Source organism: Opisthocomus hoazin, chromosome 19 (assembly GCF_030867145.1).
Source record: "Opisthocomus hoazin isolate bOpiHoa1 chromosome 19, bOpiHoa1.hap1, whole genome shotgun sequence".
In the NCBI taxonomy this organism is placed as follows: domain Eukaryota; kingdom Metazoa; phylum Chordata; class Aves; order Opisthocomiformes; family Opisthocomidae; genus Opisthocomus; species Opisthocomus hoazin.
The window spans coordinates 8,724,894-8,744,515 of NC_134432.1; the positions used below are offsets into that span (position 1 = coordinate 8,724,894).

Sequence of the window (19,622 nt, forward strand, 5' to 3'; positions counted from 1 at the left end):
AGTTAAAACAAAAGAAAAGCAAAAATATCTTGCTGTCCGTGAATGTACAACAACAGTGAAAAAGAAGAAGAAAGCACCCTCTGGATAACTACATGGAGAAAGAGGCAGCGAGGAAACACCTGGGAAGGAAGTTTTAAAACACATTTGTTGAACTAGAGGAGTATGAAGTCTAAAGACATAAGGTGGTGTAGGTACCAAAATCCACGTTCTGTTGCAGCAGTGATTCGGTGATGTCCATAGTCCCAGAACAAGGGCCCCATGGCATCCATGTGTGCTGTAGGTGTGGCAGAAAGCTTTGTCTCCAAAAGATATTGTCATTCTAGTGGACAAAAAGCATCATTCCTCCACCGTAAATATGGAAAACTGAGACAGAGAGGCTGGCACTGAGACAATCGAGCTCCTCTAGAAGCCTCTGCATTTAGGCCTAAGTATTTTGCCCACTGCAAGTCTGAGGAAGCTGATCCAGCTTTGCTGAGTCCCATCGCAGGAGTTCAAACACAAGCACCTCTCAGAAGGCATTTAGAGCACCTTACAGCACCAGACGCTAATACCACACTTTTGTTTTCATGAGTCTGCCTTTATGACTTAAACCCTTTTTATTTAAGAGTAAACTGGCAGTTTGTGTTTGATGTGGGTAAGCATCCACAACTCAGAGCCCTGGATACACCTTGAAGCCACCCGTGTTTCGTCTCATGCTGGCGCTGCACATTTAAGAGCAGCCCCTTCAAGGGACGGAGAACACTTACAAATAAGGGCACTTTGAATGCAGAGATGGGAACTGATTTCATAGTTAATTCATGATTTATTTCTGAGCTCTCACACATTAGAGTTTTCACGTGAGGAATGCATCCATCTCACATTCTGAGGGCCTTGCCCATACCATTGGAATTACTAATAAAAACCAAACTTATTTTAGATTACCATAAGTGAACCCTACAGTAGATCCTATTTATGATTTATACCTCAGACTTTTTCAAAGAACAACAATTAAAACCAATACACAGATAATTATTACCCCATCCAGCCCCTGAGGTCCTGCATTAACCATCACTCAGCTAAGCATGAACTCTTCACTCCAGCTAATTTTTCATCTTTGGCTCTTAGATATTATCTCTACTTTGGGGAAGCTGTATAGTTTCTGGTTCACAGATCCAACCGTACATCATCTTTAAATAAAACCATTTGGATTCATTTTACCCTCCACCCATTCTACCTTAGATGAAAAGCAGAATATAGACAGGGTTTTGCCAAGGATGCTTTGGAAGGAATTTTAATTAATTGCTTTGTGTACAATTTAGAATTTAGAAAGGGCTCATATTTCAAAGCCATCAGAATGACAGTGCCACAAAGAGGGAAGGAAAAATAACACATTGCAGCCAACATCCATAAAAATGTGAAAGAGCTATGGTAAATTCTGAATGATAAGCATAAAAGGAGCCCCATGAGAGACTAAAGCTTCTGTTGTACAGTGACTATTTTGAGTTAAATTAGCATGATTATTCCATTATAAACTACTTTGTTTCAAAAGTTTTGTACTCTTAGCCATGGAAAATCTCTCTAGGTCTACCCTTGTTCTGAGAGAGAGAACAGATCTTTCCAAACTAAACAATGATTTTGGCTGTTTTTCAAAGCAGAGCAAAAGTTCAGAGTTCAGAGGTGGTCTTCTTCAAGTATCAGTAACACCTTTGATCAATAAAGTATTAAATATAATGAGAAAATCTCATGAATTAAATGAAAATTAAGTCAGCTGGCAGAGATACAGCTGGGAGAAAATGACTGCTGAAAACATTCAATAATTAAACAGAAGTGAAAAACAGATTATGTGATGAGGTGCCTGCAATAACAGGATATTGAACTCAACAACCAAGAGGAGCCTTCCAGTTTCTTAGTCCTAGACTTTTTTGATTTATGTTTCTTAGGAATTACCTGGTTGATGATGAGAAAAGCAAAGAAATTCTGCCTGAACATACTACTGCTGCTATTGCTATTCCATCAAGAGCAAAGGAGCAAGAACTCAGCGGAGAGCCAGGCGTGTGGAAATAGCACTGTGCTGGGACTTGTGAGATCTGAGATCATTCCTAGTTTCTGGAGTGAGTTTAGCCAAGTCTATTATCATCCTGATTTCTAATACGTCAATGGGAGATTTGCACCCCAAACAAAGTGCAAATAACTAAATTACTTAATTCTTTTCATGTTTCCAATTGTTCCTCCAGAGGGATTCTTCAGTTTACCCCCTACAAAAAGACTTGCTCTGCTTTCAGTTTTTTCTGCCTAAGTTCTATGATCTTCATGCTAGAGATTGTCTCTTGATGCTTTTATACACTACCTGTATTAGAGGAAGCCCAATGTGTGTTAAACAACAGTAGCCAAGTGGCTACAGTTCTTAATAAGGTTTAATCACAGTCGTCTTCTAAATAGGCCACAGATAGAGAGTACACAAGACCGACGGCAAAAAGGGCAAATGAGATGCCTTTGGAAATTATACAATCTGGCTAGAGCAGAGCTGCTCTGAAACAACTGCCATGTTTAGGGCTGCTGGGTAGAAGATACTTTTGTTAAGGCCATGCCTACATAATTATTTACAGAATAAACTCAATGCTTCCTTTGGAGCCATTCCAGAGGCCAGTCACCATTGGAAGAGACTAAATAACAAACCTGTGTTTCATATTAATAAAAAAAAGATTAGTCTTATGGAAATGCTTTGTGTTGTTACAACAAGATTTCCATTTTGGGGCGGGCGGGCACAGCGACGGCCCCTGCCGCAGTCCCCAGAGCCAGCAGTGCAGGGCAGCACACAATGTGCAGCACCCTCACACCTCCTGCTCCGCTCACTGTCCAGGCACAGCCGCTGCAGGATGCGTGCGAGGGGCCACTGCCGCTGAACGCTGCCTCCTGCAGACAACTTCAAAGTTGTACATTGGGGCTGTCATGCTAAAAAGCTGCCTGCTGTCCCTGAAAGAAATGTAAACGAACAGCATGTATTGTAACTTGATGCTCTCATAATGGCTTGAAGCCTCACTGAATCAAAACGATCACAAAATCAACTGGAAAACCGCAAGAACAAGGGTTTGCAACATCTGTTGTCCCACCAGCAGGCATCACAAGTGTTCTGCAAAATTCACATTTACAGGATCGGAACCTAAGGGAATGGCATCTACTGAATTCTAGAATATCCCAGCATCTCTTGGCTTCTGTCAGAGCCTTACAGCTATTTAAACACAGTTGTGTGTATGAGAAGCATCCAATGTGGCATTACGTAACGGTTATATATAGCCAGCGAGACTCTGAAAGAGACCTGTACTCAACACAGGAACCAAAAGCTCTTAATAACTCATTTTTGGTACCACTAGAATGAATAAAATGATCAGAGTTCAAAATGAATGTAGATAATTACTGAGTGACATAGATGCTTAACACAGAATTAATCAGACCATGCTCATAACTTGTTGTTTAATCTCTCATATAATATACTGTTAAATTTGCGTAATTAGAAACAAATAAATGATGCATCTCAGTCTGAGTTGCAGGTGTGTTGCCTTCCAGCATGCTCACGGGCTCCTGACTACGGACAATGTGGCTTACACCAAACATGCCCCTAGCTTGTGACTTGGCAGGATCTTGCCTTTTTAATTAATTTTACTTCAACAACGGCAGAAGCCTTTCCTGCACTTTCTTGTCGACCCTAAGGTCTCTGGTGCTATACCTTATCCAGCAAAAGCATGCCAGTGGGAGGCTGCACTGCTCTCCGTGTCCTTGTCTTCATTCACAGGGGCAAAACAAACCTTGTCTTTAAACCCAGACTGAGATTTCAAAGCATCTGGCTAGAAATCCACATACTTCCTGAGAAGTGCCTACAAAAATGATAACCTAAGGATGTCGATGCTGTCCACTATTGGGTGCCAGAGACCCTGAGATCATCGAGGCAGTACCATGGTGTCACTTCATAGGTATTAGGGAGAGATGTGTGCCACCTTCTGGCAAAAGGTGAATTTTGGGAGTGCTGTGTGTGACCCTGCAAGCATTGCCAGAGTCAGCTCCTAGCTGACAAGGCTCTGAGCACCCAACAAAACGAAGACAGACAACGGGAGCTGTGAGCGAAAACCAGACTCGCTCCACGACTGCAAACCTGTGCCAGAGCTCGCTGGTTCCAGGAGGGCAGCGGCCCAAAGGGACAGTCCAGCCAGCAGCTTCTGAGTGCACAGCAGGCTATTTGTGACCAGGAAAATCTGCCTCTTGTGCTGAATTTCCATACATGTTTAATCCCAGTGACTGAGGAAGACATTGGCAAAGCATATGCCCCGTCGAATGGAGGCAAATAAAGCACTTAGCTGCAAACAGAGCCTAACATTTATTTTGGGTGTGCGATGGAGTCTGAATTCATGTGATAGAGTAATCCTGCCGGTGAGGTCATGTGTTCCTCTGAAGGGGCTTCTTTGTACCCCGCGTTAGTTAGCAACGCTTTTTCTGTTATCAAGCATCTGATTAAACTCACAAAAGAAGGGTCTTTAAAAAACAGTCTCAGGCAGAACTGAGAAGTGAATAAATAAATACTTTTTTTTTTTTGTTTTATCTGACAGGAAAAGGAGTGAGGAATAAGATGGGAAAGGGGCAGAAGAAAGGGATTCATTGTTCTCAGATGACAGAACAAAGGTCTTCATCTATTTTCAAATTTTCTACAGAGCCCAACCCTGTTGCAGACACAAGTTATATACATCAAATTTCACCTTGAAGGATCACCATGCACTATCCAAATAACACAAGCCTCCTCGAAGCTATCCAATGCCTCTCACTGCTGGACTGACACAGCACATACCTTCCGCAGTAGTGAAATCCTTTACCAAAACAACTGGGCTTTTGTTTCGTTATGGGAGAGGTAAATTGAAATGTGCCCACAATTTTTATTTGACTTCAAGAACACTTCACCCCTCGGATGAGAATATTTTTCGTCCTGCAGCTCAGACAACTTTTGTAAAGCTTTGTAGTACCCCTTACCATGTGGCAGGAACACCAGCCCAGCTCTGACAGCAGGGAAAGAGTGAGTTATAACTAAATCATTACTAATTTCCCTTGCAGGACACAGACCCAAGGTCAGCTTAGATTGTGAATTCTAAAAGCAGCAAAGCTTGAGCTGTTTTGCACTGATTTATCTGTAAGCACTCGAAGATGCTTATAAACGGTACGATATATGCTGTTAAATACCTGTACTTACTAGAAAGACATTATTTCAGATTAGTTATTTGGTGGCATCAGTGATCCCCTATATTAGAAAAAAAATTAACTCGGTTCCTCTCTTTCTGGATTATTTCATTCAGTACCATCCTCTCCACTGGATGTCTGAGCAACCAGACAGACATATAAAGGTTGGCTCTGTGAAAAGAGCACTATAAAAGAACTGTGACCAGGTGATGATAAACTAACAGGTACAACCAGTTGAAAATTTTTCACAACACATATTTTGCCATTGAAAGATGTCATTTTTCATTCGCTTCTGAAAACTCAGCGAGAAGAAAAGTAAAATATAGTCAACAGCATTTGAGGAGTTCCCTTTCTCAAGAAAAAATTCCATCCTATCCTGAAAAACCTTCCTGAGGAAATCTGCTTTGAAAACAGCAATTTTTCTGCTAAGACTTGCTTTGAACAAAATGGTCTTTTTGAAAGCATAACCACCTCAATAATTTCTTCAACCTCCTTTTTCTAATAAAACACAGAGCAGCCTGGACTTCAATTACTAAGTGAAAAGTATTATGAAACTACAGTGCTCATGCTCTTCCTTCATCCTGGGACAGGAGGAGAAAGAGAATTCATCTTTTGCTCTTTTACACCTCTAGAAGTGTAGAGATGTGCCCACAGAGAAGTAAGATACATCAGGGCATTTTAAAAGACTATTAGACACCAAACTGATTTCCAGGTAGCAAAATACTTCAAAAATAGTGGTCCAAGAGCCAAAGAGCTTTTTATTGATGCCTGACTCATTGTCCAATTACCTTCTTATTCCTTACCATCTCTGAGGACGCTGATTCTTCTGTTCACAAGGCAAGTTCTGCTTGTTATACAAAGAAGTAGCGTAGCTACTGATAAACAACACTCCCCTCGCACCCCCCAGCAAGCTTGGCTGGAAACCATCTTGGCTTAAGATGTAAAACAAACAGCTTGAAAGACGGGGAAAAGAGAAGAAAGAAGAGCTGGGGAGGGGGGGGAGCAGAGGAGACAGATACTCAGTTTTCTCAGTTTTCTAATTTGATTGTAGTGTTCTGGTGTATTAGCCAACTCCACTTTCTCTTCTCCTACAAAGCTTGTTAGACCAGCTGGTGAATTTGACCTGTGGCACTCCACTGATTCACAGCAGCTAAAAATATGTCTCTGTATTACTTTTTATCAAATAGGGATTTTTTTTGAGGCAAAATAAGGATAAGATCATGTGTAAAGGATGCCACTGAATGAGTTCAAGGGAATAATGCAAGCTGCAGTGGGTTGAGTGAAATAATGTCTCACACGGTTTACTTTGCTGCTTCTTTCTGCCTTAGAGGTGCAAAGCCCAGGAAATTAAAATGCTGCATCTACAACATGCACAGAATTTATTTTACAAAATAGGTTTATTCCTGTTATTCTGTGAAGAGGTGAAACTCTGAATGCTGAGCTGAAAAAGCCAAACAAATGTTCATTTGGAATAAATGCTTTTTTTTTAAATGTATTTCAGTTGACATTTACAACAGTGGCTTCTGTGTTGGTGGGATTTGGGTCCTGCTACGCCAGCAGCCTCAGAAAAGGAGAAAGCATTCTCCAGACTGGTCCTGCAGGGACATGTGGAAGATGCTGGCAGGCAAGGAGCACACAGCTCACTTCTGCTCTATCACAGAGCCTTGGCTGGTGGTGCTGTGAGGATGGGTCTTTCTGGAGAGCAGAGCTCTCCTTTAAGAAAATTTGGAGTACCAAATTCCAGATAGACTTAGTAGGGAGTCTGCTGCTGACTGATGGGAAAGTCAAAATGGAAATAAAGTTTGATATGAACTGAATAGATTCCCCTGGCCTGGAAACTCTTCGTCTCAACAGCAGTTGAGACAAAAGCTTCCCAACCAAGGGTCTGCCATCTTGGAGTCTTCTGAACCGTAACAACAGAAATGAAGCTAAATAGAGCTGCCTTGTTAGGGTTGGATGTGTGGAGTTCGCACAGAACCATGTGCTCTCAGTAGAGACTCCAGAAAGTGCTCATAACCTTCAGATTAATAGCGTGCTCTCATGGTTAGAACTGAGGACTGAAACTCAGGTATCCTGCACTGAAACAATTTCATAATTTATCTGATGTGTCTCAGTTTACCCACTGGTAAAATCTCACCGAGGGAATGTATGCCTCTGAATTCAGTATCTCAAGGACCTCACAGGAAAGGTACTGTCAAATCCTCACTTCCATAATTGAACAACGTTCCTGAAGAGTGCTATAAATCTGCCAGAAAATAGGTAAGTAAAAAGCAAAGAATTGGAGTTCTCCCCTGCAACAGAAGGGAGAAAAAGAATCACAGATAGGGAAATACCTTTCACATTGAAGAAGAAAGTCTGACCAGAGTTCTGTGGCAAACTTGCACATAGCTTCATGACCGCTTGAAATTCTAGGGTAACAACAGAAAATTGAAGACTTATTCTGAAGCCAAAACATAGGATGTGCCAAGCCAATTACCAGAATAAGATGAATCCATGGAAATAAATGATAAGGTTAACAAAACCCACAGAGAAACAGACCAGAAAATTTGAGAAAAATCTGCAGCTGAAACAAAATACACGGGTTCACCTAATTATCTTATGTCTACAGAACACCCTTTCATCTATAACAGTCTCCAGTCATTCTATGAAATCAGAGGAATCATTCATACACAGGTAAACACAATCAGCCTCCAAGATGAGCTGTATCCACCGTTCTGTAGCAGCATCTTCTGCTGCTACACAGCTGAAGTGATTCGTGCTTTGGAGAGGAGGTACAGAAGAATACTACATCCAGCTGAAATCACAGCAGCATTTTTATACAAGCCACAAGAAGCAAGTTAGTTACTTCAAGGGGCAGATTATTCAAACGTATAACATACAAAGTAAAAAAGAGAAACAGAGCTAGAAGAGGTAACTATATGAGAACTAGCACCAATCCTATCTGGTCTAGCTCCCAGTAACTGAGATGAGCCACAAGTTAACGGGGAATTCAGTCCGTCCTTGGAGCTTGGGGTTTTTTTTTAAGAACTCAGACACTTGAGCATCAATTTCTGGAAATGGGAACTTGGAAAAAAGAACAAAACAAGCAGGTCAGTGGGGTGCTTTTGAGCTGCATTCAGACTCATGGCAGGGTGCGCAGCAATCAGCCAAGTAGAGCAATTTGCTACAAATGTGAGAGAAAAAAAAAAAAAGACAGGACTATGCATCTGCTAAACAGATTTTTTTGCTCTCATCTGTAAAGCAATCTCTGTTCTTACTGTAGCTTTCAGAGCTAGAAGGGAAAAAGCCACTAATAGACACAGCCTAGACAAAAACTGTGGAGTAGAAACAGCAGGACACATCAGTGATGTGAACAGCAACAAAGACAATGGTTCAGAAACACTGTCGCTGCTCTAAAAACAGAACTACATAAATGGGTCATCTCAGGAGGACTCCACGGGAAGTAGAAGGGATGTGTTCACACCTTCATTTTGCTTAGTTTCCCACCGAAACCCCTGTTTGCATTTGCAGCACAGAAGAGAGTTTTACCCATCGGTCTCTGGAGACATGTAGAACTTTGGATTGTTAAATGTGGAACTGAATCAGGTCCATAGCAAAGCTGCCACAGACACTGAAGCCCAGATTAGTGCCTTTTCTAATATAAAAAAATTCTTTCATAGGAAAAGCAACTTTTGAGCATAATCTCCCAGCAGAAATTACTCTTACCTCCTAAGAATGTACTATACCTTTTAATAAAGCCTTTCCTAATAGCAAAAGCATTCACTTGGTCTCATAGCTTTTTCCTCCTCATAGCAAAGACGCAGAGCTGGAAGAGATCTACGTTCTTCTAAACTTGTCTTTGGAAAGTTTCTTTGCCAAGTTACACTTTGTCAGGAGCTCATTATTTGCTGGGTAGACACTAGAGACTTCACTTTGAATTATTTTGAGGGCTTTGCTGATGCAGTTTCAAACGATGAGGTTTGTCTGCTTTTCTGCACGAATCACAGCAACTTACATTCATTCCACATACAAAGCTCTACTTAATTTCCAGACCCTTCTCCACAGCGTTTCTTCCAAAACCACCTATAGGTTTTCCAGAGTCCACTTCGCAAAGTAATAGAGGGTTTTGTGATGAGATGGAAAGAGCAGAAATTCAGGACTTTTGAATTTTCTCCCCGCTCCTTTCACACTCAGAAACAGATTCTGAGAGCAAAGCAGCAAGCAATTCTGGAGATAGGAGCTTGAACAGTCTCATTTGTCTCTAAAATTCATAACTGAGGTATCAGACATCTGGCTTTTCTACAGATAATGAGAGGTAAGAAATGAATCATCAATACTGTTGATAAATATAATATGAATAGGTGATCGGCTATAAAAAGAAGATGCCAAATTAATAAGTTTATCAAAAATATTGGTGAAAACTATGCAGTAGAAAATATTTGTATCTATAAGAACCATGAACCATTGGCATATTAAACAAATAATCACATACTGTACAAGTGTATAGGCTCAGCACACTGAAACAACATTTCTTAGTACAGCATCTCTGATAAAGCTGGTTGTTAAATTTCTCCTGGAGGTCAGAAGGCAGACATCAGCTAAAATTCTACTCCATACACCCAGCATCACATTTTTCCACATTTAAAGTGATTTTAGCTGAAGGAATGTCACATACTGAGGCAAGTGATGTGGAATTCATCTGTTTTAATGACTTTGCTGTAACTAAGACTACAAATAATTTACATGTATATTGGTCTAGAATAACAAAAAGTGCTTAAGTAGGATGAATTGCTACAGATCATATTGATCAGCGGGCAGCAGGATACTTGCAGAATTCATTGTGGTTATTTGTATGCAGTTTGTAATTTTACTTTGATTTAATCATGTGCTTACTCAAGCACTGAAAACTACATCCTAAAAATGTCTCAGAACCCCATGATAAAAGCCTGTTATTCTTGGCAACCAGAAATATTATTACTTGCCTCCTGTCATTAGTAGACTCGGGTCGTTGTCTTAAAAGAAGCTGGGGAAACATCTGGGTAACCCTTCCGCAGACAATTCTTTGCTTTTGAACCAACTCTCAGTTTACTTGGGCAGCTTTTGCTCCCGGCCAGACCTCCTCTGTCCTTGGTCCTGGCATCCGCAACCCGCAGGAACGCGCGCGCTTGCCTAACTCACCAGACCACAGGAGGAGTTCCTTGAAATCTGACTTCCAGTAATAGCCCCCAGGCTAGATATCTGCTTGGCCTAGTTCTGTCACATGTGGTAGCATCAAGAATTCGCATCTTTGGCAACCTAGGGTAGGGTAGCAAACTCTTCGTAGAACAAAATATATAATGAATAGTGATGATGGAGTGAAATAAACCATGGCTTGGCAAGACAAAATAAAATATAAATTAGATTCACAAAATACGAAGCAAATTGAGTGCAAGGCATTTGGAAAAAGAGAGAAGACTGTTTCTGAAAGTCCAGTCCAAGGATGTTTCTCAGTGCTTTGATGTAAAGCAGAAGGACTTATGTATTGTAATGGAAAATACAGCCACATACACAGCCCTGAGCCTGTCATTAGTCGCAATGGTGACTGAACTCGGACAAAAATCTGCACTGCTGCTTCAAATGTCAACAAATTGAGCACTGTTACACTAATGGGAGACTTGAGAGACCTCCACCAACAACGCTCTGACCTCGTTTTCTCTTAACCCATAGTGACTTGAGACCTGTCTGTGTTAAAGCCTTAGCTGACAGCAATTTGAGCCACAGAATAAAAGAAGGGATGTGGAGCTCAATTATCCAGCAACAGATCTCCAATGAAATCAATGCAACTGTGTCACATGAGAATCTGGCTGGCAGCCTCTGAAGTCTGCATAGAATAAAACCATCCCCTCAGAAATGCAAACTGAAGTGGACAAGGAGTAATGCAGACAATGAAGTGCCATTCTATGCATGAAAAACCCTCAGCGGATTCTAGTTTCCTTGCTGTCAGACTGGGTTTATCCTCATGTTACTCCATGAGCAGTACTCCTGACCTATATGAACACACACCAAATCAGATCAGGCCAAGGTATCCTCTGTAAAAGGAAATTTCTCTACTATGTAATTAAGACAATGTCAGGCAGGTACACTATACGCATATTCGACACCCCATATCAAATTGAAACAATAATTGCTCATGTTAGCAAAAAAGCTCTCTCCCCACATCAATCCACTGAAGCTACACACTGCAGACTCAATTTTTGTTTACAGTAAGGCCCCCATTTGGTCAGTGTAGGAGGGCATATTAATAGGATGTTAGGAGACAGGGTTGTAGGATACATAGGGCATATATCTATTTATAGGAACTGCACATGCATCAAGTGGGAGGTTTATGTAGATACACAGAAAAAAAACACAGTTTAAGGGTTCCTCCGTATGTTCCAAGCAAAGTAAATAGTACAAAAGAGAGTCAGGCCACAACCTGGAAAGTACTGTATTAATTTCTCCTTCCCCTCTACACTGCCCTAGTGAGGCCCCATCTGGAGTACTGCGTCCAGTTCTGGGCTCCCCAGTTCAAGAAAGATGAAGAGCTGCTGGAGAGAGTCCAGCGCAGGGCTACAAGGATGACGAGGGGACTGGAGCACCTCTCCTATGAGGAGAGGCTGAGGGAGCTGGGCTTGTTCAGCCTGGAGAAGAGAAGGCTGAGAGGGGACCTAATATATGCTTACAAATATCTCAAGGGTGGGTGTCAGGAGGATGGGGCCAAACTCTTTTCAGTGGTGCCCAGCGACAGGACAAGGGGCAATGGGCACAAACTGAAGCAGAGGAAGTTCCATCTGAACATGAGGAAGAACTTCTTCCCTCTGAGGGTGACGGAGCCCTGGCCCAGGCTGCCCAGGGAGGTTGTGGAGTCTCCTTCTCTGGAGATATTCAAGACCCGCCTGGACAAGGTCCTGTGCAGCCTGCTCTGGGTGACCCTGCTTCGGCAGGGGGGTTGGACTGGGTGATCCACAGAGGTCCCTTCCAACCCTGAACATTCTGTGATTCAGGATCAGTTCCCTTTTCTTACAGACCAGACTTCACCCATTTGAACAGTGCCAGTGGGACCATTACTAACGTGGAGATGTAATCACACCCAAATCTAGAGGGATGCCAACCAAACCAAAGCAAAAACTCTGTGTCCAAAACAACCTTCCTCAGCATTACATTACCAGAAGCCTGGGGCTTCTGAGAATGCAGATGGGGCAGTGACACGGAGTTCCCAGACATGCAAGAGCTTAGGCACCATGTCCAGTGATGCATGGACAGCCACACATGGCTGGCTGGTAGTAAACCATATTTACTCGCTTCTGCCAGCAACCCTGTCAAATCCCTGTTTACTGCTGCTAAGGCAAATAAACAGTATACAAAATAAGGGCCTGAAAATGGCAAATAAAGTACAAATAATGTCTAATGCATTTGAGAATGGCACTCCCTCTAGGTCCTGCCTGTTTTCCATCAAACCTGGAACTGCAGCACTTGCAGTGCTGGATCACTGTGATTGACTTGCTAACCTGTAAAGTGTGTAAGTCCACATCATAATTAACACTTGGCAGTGGAAATAAAAATTCCCTGGCTTGTAGATGGTATATCCTCCTATAAACACTTCACTTGGCCACCAAACTGGAAAAATAGATAGGACATTCATAAGGAGTGCTCACCATGGGAAATGCCAGCATTTTTTTTCCTGGAAATTGTTTATATTGCCAAACTACTTCAATAAGAAAAACGATCTGAGACCTTTCCCTTAGTATGCATTCTGTTCTCATTTGACTTCTAGTCCACAGCGTGCAGCATTCATTCTGAGTCAGACTTGAATTACTGTAGGACAAGCAATGCAGAAGGGAAGTACAAGCCACAAGTAAAGGAAAAATATGCATTACACTGTGTCTCACTAAGAGGAATGGATCGCCTACACATCACAAGCTACCTTTATATCTTTCTTGGCATAGACCTTTGTCACAGAGCACAGAGAAACTACTTAGAGGATTCAGCATATCCTGAAGAGCCTGGCTTTCCAAAAGAACCAGTAAAAACAAAGAACCAGTGCAAAGTGGACACTGAGCTCCTTTTTCAAAGTCTGACAAACTGACTTCGGACAAAATGAGATCATGCCAGGCCAAGAAGGAAGATAGCCACTAAGGCCTTGTATTGAAGTGTGCAAGACATATTGTGAGACTTTCCTGTCTAAATAAAGGCTTTTCATCAAATCAGAGAGGCAGAAAACCAGTCATAAGAGTGTTCAGCTCACAGCTGGCTCTCTCACCTGCTAGCCCTGCATCCTGCCTTCAAGACAAGCCCAAACCTGACTGACAAAATCTGTCAGTTTCCAGTTCTTTTGATTTCTTGGGAATGAGAAGTTAACTCTTTTCTTGGAAAGAAATCTTTTTTTAATCCCTTTCCACCAGGCATTCCTTAATGGTGGAAATAACTACTTAGCCAGTTCTGATGGGCACACAGGGAAACGATCTCACAGTTACATTTTGATATATACTCAGAAGAAGATATTTACATCCCCTTTTAGCTTTGTGCTGACCAAATGGTGTAGAAGAGCATAAATTTAAGGCAGAATCAAGACAGTTTAGATTTACATTGTGGTTAACATCCTAATCCCATTAAAAAAATAAGCATTTTTAATTTTAGGTTTATGAGCGTATGTTCTAGTACATCTTGGGATAAAGCATAGACAAATGCTTAAGTACTTATTTGAAGTAAAATCATTACAGTGGAATTTCCCGAGGCACTAAGTTTCAAGCTCCTTTGAGTGTCTTGGCCAATATCTATACACGTATAGTCAATGCTACAGCCTGGCGTGGGGAAGAGGCAGACTACTACAATAGACCTTTATTGTGCGTATGATTCAAGCAACTGTTTTTAAAATCTGTATTAAAGATTTCTGTTCTACCACCCTGTACTTTCTACTCAATTACTAAAAAGAATATGTTTTCTAAGTATGAAACAATATCATTTTTGTCAAGGTTTTGGAAACCAAGCACTTATACGAATTGAAGAAAGCTTCCTTTCTCTTCACTGTGTGGTTCTGGTTATGTGGAAAGAGCTTTCTGTGTGAGTAATCTTTCTAAGTAGGAAGCAGAGCTCCCCTATTGCTAGGGAAGAATGGACCTCCAGTAGGCTAATATGTGATGGATGACTGAATACAAACTTGGCAACGTTGTTCTCCGCTACCCAAAGAATACAAAATGCCACAGGCTATTCGTACACAGGGACTGTCTAGTTCGAAGTTCTGAAAACTTGGCAACATCCCACCTTAGTTTAATTGAAACTACAGTTTGCAAGACAATTAAGGATGTGAATTTGGAGAAATTTCTTGCAACAAGATCAGCTCAGGATGAATTTATCTTTGGTGATTGACTCATACATAAGCCAAACAAAAACGTTAGTAGAAAGTTATTCTCATTGACTCCAGAACCTGAGCAGCAAAATCTCACATTTGTTTGAGGGGTACTTTATGGGATATAATGCATATTAACTAGTATTCTTTAAAGTCTACATTCAGATATAATCACTGAAGCTATAGAGGGTTTTTTATTGTTGTTTTGTCAGAAAAAGGATATTCAGTATATGGCAGAGAGAGAGAAATGATGCATATAGAAATCCACTAAAATATTACATTAAGGCAGTTATAACAGCATGTACATCATCCCAGTGAGTGTTAAAAAGAGACAGTAAGTAATTCAAACTTTGTCCTTTTAGCAGAAGGATGCCCATTATATTCCTTCTTTCCATGCCTGAACACCTTCTGCTGGATCCAGAGACATCTCTTGTCAGGCAGAATCCCACTGCAACTCCTCCTCCCCAGCCTGCCCATTCCGCACAGTTTAGTTACATCACACATTGAAAGATTTCACTAGCTGGAAGAATGCCCAGTTTTTAACTTTTCCCACATGTGGAAGACATTTAACTTCAGCTCAGATTGGACAGCGGATCGAACACACGAGTGGACAGTAAGCACTGAGTTAGGGAAGTTTCACACTTGTATAAACCCCAGAGGTCGGTGGAAGCTGAGACGGCTCAGGATAGCCTCTCGGGGCTGTTCATTTTCCTTCTTTACGATAGTTCCATTCCTCAAAGAACTGCCTTCTTCCTTCTTTTTTCTCTTCACTACACAAAGAACTTTTTTTGAACAGCTAATAATCGCAATTGTAAGTTCTTTGTCCCAGAGAACATCACTTACTACGTCATTTCACTCCTTCTAATACCATGAGGCCCTAAAATGCTGCAGCAGTAGTAACAACGTCATCAACTTCCTACACAAACCCAAAAGAAGCCAGTCCACTTTGATATCAAGAAGTTTAATAAATTAAATCACATCTTATAAACTTATGATCTGTACATGTCCCTTATTGTTCAGCTCTTGAGCTCAGGTCATGATGCTTCGCGTCCAGAATTTACTAGTCCTACAATTGCTTGCCCTAGTTTTGCTTATTTCTGAGACTGGGTGATGATAAAATATTTACTCAGTAATGCACTCTGATTGCTGTCTTCCTTAGTTTCCTACTTCAGTAACAGTGATTTTTCTGCAATACTACACCAGCAACTTCCTTGAGGGCAAATATTACATTTCGAAGTAGTTTCAGACTTCTGTAGTTTATAACCACTGGTTTTGATAATAGACATCAGTTTTTGAAATAGGTATGTTAAATTCACACCAGAAATTAAGTCTGAGAAAGTGCATATTGGTAAACCAGAGCACAATTTTAAAGCACAATTTCTCAAACTGCCACATTTCAAAACAAACGCCTTGTTATTATTGGAAAACTGAGACTTCTAAATTTCTAGTGTTATAAATCATCCATTGCTAAGCCAAGAGCTTTATGAGACACCAGGCTTTAAAACTGTCAATGGCCCTTCAGCTTAGCAGACTGTGATGGCATGGGTCCAAGGACACATATATCAACTCACAGGCTTCAAAGTAATTTTTAACCACTCTGATTTTCTCATGTTTCAATATACATCACACAGGTAGGACAGATAAATGTGTAGCTGATAATGAAGCTGACGCCACCCTCTCCGTTTATGCCTACTGACAAATGTAGTATTCCACCTAGACAGATACCAGGGTTCGCTAATGGAAACAGCCAAGCGAACGAACACTGTTCATCCTTTACAGATTTGCCAGTTCAGGACATCCGTCTACACCAGACAACTATTATACAACCCAGTACACCTCATTGCCATTTAGCACCACTCAAATCTCTGAACACACTCTACAAAGCTAGATGAACAGAAGTGCTGTTGTGTTGTACGAGGAAAATGGTAGAGAAATGCACAGGCAGGTTCACTATTTCAAATGGTTTTACCAGAAAGGATGAAAGGGTTAAAGCTTTGGCTACTAAGCAGCATCACTCTTTCAAACACACACTTGGTTCTCAATTCTGCTTTGCTCTTGAGAAGGATGAAAAAGTCCCCAGCAGCACAGACTCTGCTATCTAGTCTCATTTTCTTATCAAAAAGCAAAACAATACTCAAGAACAAGCTTTGACAGTCTCTTTACAGCAAGTCAGAACACCTTCGTACATGAATAGTCTTTGGCTTTTTTTAGATATTTTATAAAAAGCAGTAACATGAACAATAAGCCTTTAGAACTGCTGTTCTAGCAACATGATAGTTCAGTTTAAGTGAATACTGAGGAGAAACAATCCAGTCTTAAAGAGCTGGGATCAAAAAAAAAGATTAGATTTCTATTAACAAAGTATCTCCAGCTAACACAGTTACTCAGAATTTTGTGAAGTATTTTTTTTGCCTGAGTTTAGGGATATCGCCAGTAAGTTCTAGCATTATTAAGGATCGTTATTTCAATGGGACAATGGGATCTGGTTGGTTCTCTTTTTGTATGCCTATCACCACAATGCACCTGGATGAGATTTCTTCAGCAGAACATCAGCTGCTTCTCCAAATGAGACATGACATTCTATCCTCCAAGTTGTATGCTTTTCAGCAGATCCTTTGGCTCTTCTATCGCTTTTGAAACATTGATAAAGTAACTGCAGTTATAGGATTAAGGATTGGAACATATAAAGAAATTTCTCTGGGGTGAAAAAAGCCAGAGGATAAAATTAACGAGCAAAAAATACGGAAAAGGAATAGCAATTTGCTGAGGATAGTGACAGGGGGAGGGGTAGGGGGGGCAACAGCCCCCTGTACAGCACCCCTCTCCCTCTGTCCCTTTTCAGCTGTGCATCCTTTCCAAGCAGTGGTGCAGAGGTGTAGCAGCTACAAAGGGGATGCACTGGGAACACCCTGATAACTCTTCCAAGTCCTTTCAAAATTCCCTGCTAAGGAAGATGTATGGCAGATAGACTGACTCACTTCTTTTGCCTAAACCATTTGGTTTGATCAGACATTTGCTTCAATAGCAGTAAAGAAAAAGCCCCCACTACCCAGCTCACTCCCAGACTACAGCACCTTTAAGAGTTCACAGCTTTAAAAAGCAAATGCACAACGCCAGCATAATAAAACAAAAAACATATATAATGTTAATCAGGAAGCCTGTAAAATGAATTCGCGTTATTTAATATGATTTTTTTTTTTAAATGAACTGGGAGGGAGAAACAAACAGAACAGCTTGACAGTAGGGCTTTTACCCAGTCCATAGAACCACATGTACCTCGTTGGTTTCTATTTTTTTCAAGAAGAAAAATTTGATAAATATCTTTATTGTGCTTTATAATAATTTTATAATGTTGTCACTGTAATTTCAATCTGAACACATCTCTCTCCTACATAGTACCATAAAGACTTTCAGAAGTTTAGAGTAACTGCCAAAACCTCTATCTCCTAGTAGCCAGAGAGCAAATCAGGCAGGGAAAACTCCACAAAGGTGATGTAACGCAAAGTTTTGAGTAAGTGGGCTTAACTCCTAAGTGAAATTAAGTGCGACCACCTTCTCCAGGTCAGCTTCTCTATTTTAAGCCAATTTGAGACTAACTTGTCAGTGCAGACACAGTCATGCAGAAAATCTCAGTGCACACGGGAACAAGTAGTTAAGATTGTAAGTTACTACTTCGTAAAGCAAGTGTCTCCATTTTTCCATGATGATGACAAATTTCATGTTCCCACTCCCCAGACCCCATCCTTTTAAGGACTGGTAATAAGATACCACCCGAGTCTTCTTTGTCTTCTGCTCCCCACTGCAGAGTAATGTTGCCACACTTTGAAAGGCAATGGGAGCCCGGGGAGGTGGGGGAGGAAGGTGCCGACGGCTTCAGTGCAAACAAGTGTGCAGACAGTGAATGCAAAAGGAAAACGGCCCGACTCTCTGCAACTCATAGGCACTAGCATAGAAAGAGGAGTCACCTGGAAGGTTTAAGAACTGCAAGTGGATTTAGTCTGGTACACGAGTAGACGGTGGGGGAAACATTTATATTAGTTCAGTAGCCAAGAGGAAATCCCAAATCTGATTTTCTCCCTTCCTGTCAATTAAGTTTCTGTCTGTATTTCTGCAGACGTCCAGCATTCAACTAACTCATCCTTCATTCATTCATTGGATCAGCTGATGTCACTGAGAAATTTCTTACATTACACCAGACAATAAAGACAAACTAAAGACAGGCATGCTCCTGTTCAAAAACATTCCCTAATAAGATCCCTGACTATTCAGACTGACAGTCATAACTGTGAGGGTCGTGACAGAACACTGTGTCGTTGCCAGCTTGTGTGGGATAAGCGCTCCTGACTTTTCAATTGAGGGAGGAAGCAGACTTACCTTACCGACTCTGACCGAGATCAGATCCCACCGTGAGCAGTCTCCATGAAATAAATATGATGTTAAAGTCAGCGATCAGCTTCTGACTTTGCTGCCGTCCTGTCAAAACTCAGAGAAGTGGCGTTGTCCAATTTTGTGTGTGAGTGTGTGAGACAGCGGCATTTGACAGTAAGGCAGACTGGTCAGATCAGCCAGAGTCTGCTGGGTTTATATAGCTGAGCTGCAAATCCTGATCCCTGGCTCATTCCGCTGTAATAGGACGCCTGAAGGCATTTTTTTCGGTTTTGCTTTAAAGGAACAGCCTCTCTCTCTGGCTTAGCTTCTGAACGAACCGCACGCACACTCACATACACCCACTGTCATACACAGGCGCACACACACACACACACACACACACACACACAGAATTTGCATGCAATTTATGGCTAAAGAAGGAAACCCCTGAACCATTAAAAAAGAAAGTCAGCTCAGGGCAAATGACTCAGAAAGCAGAATATTTTCCTTACAGCATCAGCAGAGTGCTTTATCAGGAGTTTTAATACCCTCACCCCCATTATTTTAACATTGTGAAAGAGTAGCAAACTTCATTAAAATCAGAGGAATTACAAGCAGGATTTCAATTCCAGAAACTCCTACACAGCATAATGGGTCTAATGTGCAGTTAGCATAAATCAACCTCACTCGCTGGAATCAACTGAAAAATTCAGAT

At 41.3% G+C, this 19,622-nt stretch overlaps 1 protein-coding gene across 4 annotated transcripts in view; it reads right to left on the bottom strand.

Moving 5' to 3' along the window:
* The window catches only part of LOC104330217 (tenascin), a 73,189-nt gene extending 54,106 nt beyond the window's left edge, over positions 1–19,083 (bottom strand). For all 4 annotated transcript variants that reach the window (XM_075439257.1, XM_075439256.1, XM_075439255.1 and 1 more), the window contains exon 1: positions 18,914–19,083. The gene's annotated coding sequence lies outside the window, so the exon portion shown is untranslated. The remainder of the gene's footprint in view (positions 1–18,913) is intronic.
* Positions 19,084–19,622: the final 539 nt, after the last annotated feature.